Genomic DNA, 6,764 nt, shown 5'->3' on the forward strand with positions numbered 1-6,764 from the left:
AGTGTCTCTCCCTCTGTTACTCTGCCTTTCAAACAAATAATATTAAAAAATAGAAAATTTCTGCTCCAAATACAAACATTTGAATGTCTGAAACTTTATTCCAATTCTGAGTGAATCAATCTAACACAGGATTAACAAAATACAGCATACCATAACAATGGCACAAAGTATCAAAGCCTGACTACCTAAATGACTTTGTTTCATGTGTTGCCAGTTGTTTCTTCCCTTATTTACATTTGCCCACATTTAACTGGCTCTTGTTTATTGATACTAAGCAAATTTAGGAAATACGTTACTGGTATATAATGACCTAATTTTTAAACAGCCATTGTTTTATTTTTTTGACAGGCAGAGTGGAAGTGAGAGAGAGAGAGAGAGAGAGAGAAAGGTCTTCCTTTCCCGTTGGTTCACTCTCCAATGGCTGCCGCAGCCGGTGCGCTGCGGCCGGCGCACCACGCTGATCTGAAGGCAGGAGCCAGGTGCTTCTCCTGGTCTCCCATGGGGTGCAGGGCCCAAGGACTTGGGTCATCCCCCACTGCACTCCCTGGCCACAGCAGAGAGCTGGCCTGGAAGAGGGGCAACCGGGACAGAATCCGGCGCCCCGACCGGGACTAGAACCCGGTGTGCTGGTGCCACAAGGCGGAGGATTAGCCTAGTGAGCTGCTGTGCCGGCCCACTGTTTTATTTAAATAATCATTTAATATATGGTATGAGTAAAGGCTGTCTTTCAACAATACTACAATGAGTCTAGTACTACTTCAAGGTTCAATCTATGCTGATGTTTTTGGAGCCATGAAATGCAAATCATTATTGTCTTTCATTATACATTTATTTATAATGGCTCATGCTTCTCTCCATAGCACACATTACTCTCACTATGCTATTCATACCAGACATCCTATTAAATCTTTGCTATACCTGCACAGCCTCTGCTCCTCTGCCCTAGAAAAACACCTGAAAAGTTAAAACACTCTATATCAAATTGTTTTTTCATTAAATAACACTAGGAGTGGAGGGTAGAGCAGGGAGAGAGAGATTGATTATGACAAGCAATTGGTAAATAGTTTTATGATATCCAGAAATTGACAACATGAGCAATAAAACATGCTGCATTTCCATGAAGTCAAAGAATCACATGGAATTAACCCCAGTATAATCAGAATTATTTAGATATGCAATGCTAGGAATAATTCCTGTTCTCTCTCCCTCCTCTCTCTGTTGTTTGAAAATAAGATCAGGCATCTTTTCCCTTTATATTCATTTGATCCTGAAAGAAGTGGAAATCTTTAGAATGTAAAATAAATTCCAAATATTCTACGTAAACAAATGCACACACATGTACTTAAAACACTCACCTAACATTACTGTGCAAGTGTACATTGTTCTGATAGCCTAGACTTGCTCGGTTCTCCCTACTCTGCATGCGTGTAGTTCTCAGAATCACTGTAAAACACAGCAAGGAAGCAATGTCCTGAGATGAGGAGGAACTACATGGAACAGCCCAGGAGACGCTCTTTTTCTTCTTAGCACACAATCCCCTGCAGTGCTGGAACTCATAAAATCATGTTGCTTCTAGAGTATGAAAGCAAAAACAGAGGGCTTTTGAGGCCCACCAGCTGTAGTGTCATGTGGGGCATATAGAAATGAGCCTCTTTCCACTCAGGCCAGCTCTCTGAGCCTTGAGGGACCTGCTCAACGTGGATCCTAGGCTTTTGTTTATTCTTGCTGCCTATTTGAGGGATAAATTTGTTTGGCTGATGAGTTGAGCATGTGTTCTTTCTCAGTGGACTTGAGAACCCATGAGTATTTCTACTCAATGACTTAAATACCATTAAAGCATTCTATGAGCATTTAGAATAAATCAAAATATCAATTAACACGCATTGCATATAGCAAACACTATTACTGGTCAGTAACAAGGATAAGTTGTTTATAAAATCAAATCTTGGGTTAACCTAATCACACTCCAGGAATGACAAATTAATATCACATATTACAGGGAAGAGACAGAGGTGATCTTCCTTGACATCATCATGATTTTGATTTGCATAAAATTTCAACAAAGGAACTCATAAAAGCTTAGTTTATGCTTTCAACAATGTTCGCAAGCTTTAAAATTTTTCAACTGAAAGCCAAGCCCCTATAATGGGACAATTGCAAGAGGTTGCAACATTTGAAAACTGCAAGTTTCTTCAGAAAAAAAAAAAAACAACATGTATCAATGTTAATTAAGCATTCATTAGAAAGGAAGGCTAAGTGAGCCATGGGAAAAGAAGAGAATAGAGAGCAAGATAGCTGTTAGTAATTTAGAAAGGCAGAATAACCTGTCTTGATTAGAAGATACGGTTCATTGTTTTTTTTGGGGGGGGTGTGGAGTTCAGAAAAATCAGTGAGCAGAGGATTCCCCCACTCTGAATACCCTTTTTATATTTCATTTAGACTTCAAGAAGAGTTGTACACAAAGTCCAAATGAGTATTTTGAAAAGGTCAGTGTATAGTGAGAAAGGAACCATGATGTGAGTTTAAGATCTGCTCACAAGGACTGATTAAGAAGGCTATTGTAAGAAAGCTAATTAAGGCAATTAACCCAGCATCAGGCAGAGCAGCTGGTAGGGATTTTCCAAGCAAAACCTGAACTAGCTTAGATGTCCCACTGTCACTGGCATAGGCCAGAGGCTTCTGGCTTTCACAAAAAAGATAAGAGTAAATTGTAATTTAGGTCTGGGAAAGAATCCAAGGGTTTGATTAAGTTAAATGATAATTGATAATTGCTAGGGAGAGATGAAAATCGTCAAAGTGTACTTAAAAATAATAATGTGTACAGAGAGTGTCTCATACACTGCAAGAGACAAGCACATTTTGACTTATTAATTCATCTCATTTTAACCTCAAACCTAAGGTATGCTGCTGTACGGTAAATCTTATCTTGCTTTTGCAAAATATCATAAGTGGTTGGAACTCGAGCATCACTATTATGAAACCCATTATCTAATTACAGGTCACTGCTTGCTGCCACAAACCTGATGGAGACAATTAAAGTGGATGTTCTGCTCTGTGACACTACTTTCCAAATTTGAATTAATTCTTTGTTCATAAACAAGCTGGGAAACAGCAGGTAAAAATGCTTGACTGAACATGGAGGCAGGAAGAGAAAGAAATTACTTAACGAAATGCAATTGATAGGGAGAACTTCAGTTCCTTATAAAGAATTTCACACTGCTGGGGCAAACAGAAAGTCATGACATGGAATCAACCCAAATGCACATCAATTGAAGACTGGATAAATAAATTATGGGATATGTACACCATGGAATACTACACAGCAATGAAAAAAATAAAATCGAGTCATTTGCAACAAAATGGATGAATCTGTAAAATATCATACTTAGTTAAATAAGCCAGTCCCCAAGGGACAAATATCGTTATGTTCTCCCTGACCTGTAATAAAAAGTAATCTGTAGAAGTTAAATTGACACTTTGAGAAGCAATAACTTAAACAGCCCTTGTCCTGACTGTTAAGGAAAATTTTTTTTTCATAATACTTGTTGAACTCTTAACAGAGTTAATCTTCTGTGTATAAAGTCAATTGAAAATAAATCTTAGAAAAAATTAGAGTCGGAATAAGAGAGGGAGGAGGAAGAGGGGTGGGCATGGTGGGAAGAATCACCATGTTCCTAAAGTTGTAATTATGAAGTGGATGAAGTCTGTAGCTGTAAAGCTGTATAGCTCTCCATACATTCCTATGTACTTTCTTCTAAAGGTACAGTTTAAAAACGTACCATGGGACACCAACTCCCCTTCAGCTGGGTGGTAACAATAATATCTTAAGTGTTAAGGGGATCATAGGGATAGAATTGTTAAAGTGATCATATAAATAGGATTAAATATCTGGTAAAAATAATAGATATAATTAAAAAGGAGAGAATGCTCCAACTTGGGAAGCAGTCCACACAGCAGACTCATAGAATAACAGTCGCTTTAAGTAGAACTCTGACCTCAGAATCAGCCCTTAATGCATTCTGGCTGAGAAGCCCATGAGAGCATTTCAGGCATAGAAAGTCAAAACACTGTGGCAAAAATCTACATGAAAGACCTCGGTGGGTGAGGCCCCAGTGGAAAGAAGTGGACATCAAAGAACAAAGTACTTTTCTCTGAATGGAGGAGAGAACTTTCACTTTGCTTATGGCCTTGTCTAAATACTGATGAAGTCTGTGGATTCTAAAGGCTTCCATGGCCTAGGCAGCTCCTGCCAAGAGCCACGGTTGATCACTGATGTTATACGTAAGTGTTAATTGTTAAATTAACAACAGTAGTCATTGTGCACTAATTTCCCATACAAGACCTCTGTTCTCAAAGAATTGTATTGTGAGAGTTAACAATAAAACTTGTTCTCAAAAATGAATTTTGTTTTAGTATATTAAGTGGAGGGTATTCTTATGTTGCATAAGTTTTAGTTATGCCTAAGTGTCCAACCCCATTGCTTTTTTTTTTAAGATTTTACTTAATTATTTGAGAGGTAGAGACAAAGAAAGTCTTCCTTCTGTTGGTTCACTTCCCAGATGGCCGCAATGGCTGGAAATGTGCTGATCTGAAGCCAGGAGCCAGGTGCTTCTTCCTGGTCTCCCATGCAGGTGCAGGAGCCCAAGCACTTGGGCCATCTTCTGCTTTCCCAGGCCATGGCAGAGAGCTATATTGGAAAAGGGGCAGCCAGGAATAAAACCGGCACCCATATGGGATGCCAGCGCCACAGGTGGAGGATTAACTTACTATGCCACAGAGCCAGTCCCACATTGGTTGTTTTCTTAAGTGCTTCCTTAATTAATGATATAACTTGTTCTCAAGGACTTATTTTCTTTTAATGTATTAAGTGGAGCATATTCTTATGTCCCATAACTTATAGCTATGTCTGAATGCTTGCAAAAGATGCATCATTCTTGGTCTTCTTTGTATAAAGTTAATTGGAAATGGATCTTAGTGGAGAATGAGACTGGGAATGGGAGAGGGTGGAGGACAAAGGTTGAGGGGTAGGTGTGGTGTGAAGATTCACTATATTCCTAAAATTGTACTTATGAAATTCATGAACTTTGTATTCCTTAAATAAAAGTTCCACTGGGGAAAAAAACAGGAAAGATATAAAGGAGAGAAAATGGACAAAAAAAAAAAAAAAAAAAAAAAAACACTAAGGATGACGAATAGAGCAAGAATGAGGTAACACAAGGTTGAGTTGTGGTGGTTTTAGCTAAGGAAATAGAAATCTGTTAACAAAACTATTCTAAAAGATGCAAAGTGTTAAAACTTAGGGTCTAAGAGAAGGTGATATGGTATAACTAGATAGCCAGATTAGGTCTGCATGAGCTGATAGTCCCCACAGGCTGCAAAGTAATGTTAGCTCTCTTCCCCTTTTCTAGTATGCACCTGTTTCATCTGGGATCTAAAAGGAGGTAAACCATGAAAAATATTGACAGTAAGCCCCAGGTATCTTCCCCTATATGGAAGAACCACCTACCACCTACCTCATAGTAGTGGCCAGCAGCCAGGGCACAGCACTCCCACTTACACAAGTATGCTCTCTTCTCCTGCCCCTCACCCCTTCAGGCAATCCTCTGGCCCACTCATAATGGGTATTTCTTCATGTGGGACAGCTCACACTTGGGCACACTATTAATTAAATCCTGTTCCTAGCTGTGTACCTTATAAGTGTCCATTTGTACTTTAAAAAAGTCTACACTTCAAAATCTTTGTGTGAAGAAAGGAGAAAAGAACCAGGATAGAAATTAATACACCTATGACTTCATAAATGCAGGGGGAGGGGCTCAAATATATGTTCAGTTTTGTCAATGAATTAGAAGTCTGTGTTAATAATAATTTGAGTCTGATCAATATGCTCATTTGGTATATATATATATATTTTTAAAGATTTATTTTATTTGAAAGATAGAGTGACACAGAGAGAAGGAGACACAGAGAGGTCTTCCATCCACTGGTTGAACTCACCAAATGGCCACAGTGGCAGGACCTGGGTCAGGCAAAAGCCAGGAGCTCCTTCCGAGCCTCCCTTGTGAGTGCAGGGGCACAAGGACTTGTGCCATCTTCCGCTGCTTTCCCAGGCATTTTAGAAGGGAGCTGGATCAGAAATGGAGCAGCCGGGACTTGACCCGAAACCCATACAGGATGTCAGCACTGCAGGTGGCAGCTTCCTTGCCCTCTAACTCCTGCCACTCATGCTATGCCATAGCACCGGCCCCTCATGGGGTGTATTTTATGCAATACTATTGTTGATGAAATAGAATAATACCTGGATTTCTTATTAATAGAATGGGGGCTTAAGAATCAATATATTTTTATTACTTTAAATGTAATAGCTTATATTGAATAACTACTTCCTGTGTGTTTTATTTGATGAGGACTTTACAGGTGTAATCTCACACGTGCTTTTTATTGACCTTTTGATGTAGGTACAATTTCACCTTCATTGTACAAAAGAAGGCAAGCCACTTCTGGAAACACTACCATTACAAGTTCACTTACATGGAAAAATAAACATTTGGTAAAGAAAGAAAATCCTTATTAAATATTAAGTGTTGTAATCAAATTTGTGTTTTTGTTAAAACATGAGCATTAGATTTAACTTTAGAGCTGCTTGTCAAAGTTCATGAAATTTTTTTTAGGATTTATACTGAAATTGTATTCTTTTAAAATTTAATTCAGGAAGATTTTTACAACTTAAGACATTAGAATTTCCCAAGTATACACATGTTTTATTG

General features: G+C 38.6%; 1 long non-coding RNA gene across 1 annotated transcript in view; it reads right to left on the reverse strand.

The window, feature by feature from the left end:
• LOC138849286 (uncharacterized) overlaps positions 1-6,764 on the reverse strand; it is a 391,413-nt gene that overhangs the window by 362,033 nt on the left and 22,616 nt on the right. The gene's annotated exons all lie outside the window — the stretch shown is intronic.

This window comes from Oryctolagus cuniculus, chromosome 4 (assembly GCF_964237555.1).
Source record: "Oryctolagus cuniculus chromosome 4, mOryCun1.1, whole genome shotgun sequence".
NCBI classification, from domain to species: domain Eukaryota; kingdom Metazoa; phylum Chordata; class Mammalia; order Lagomorpha; family Leporidae; genus Oryctolagus; species Oryctolagus cuniculus.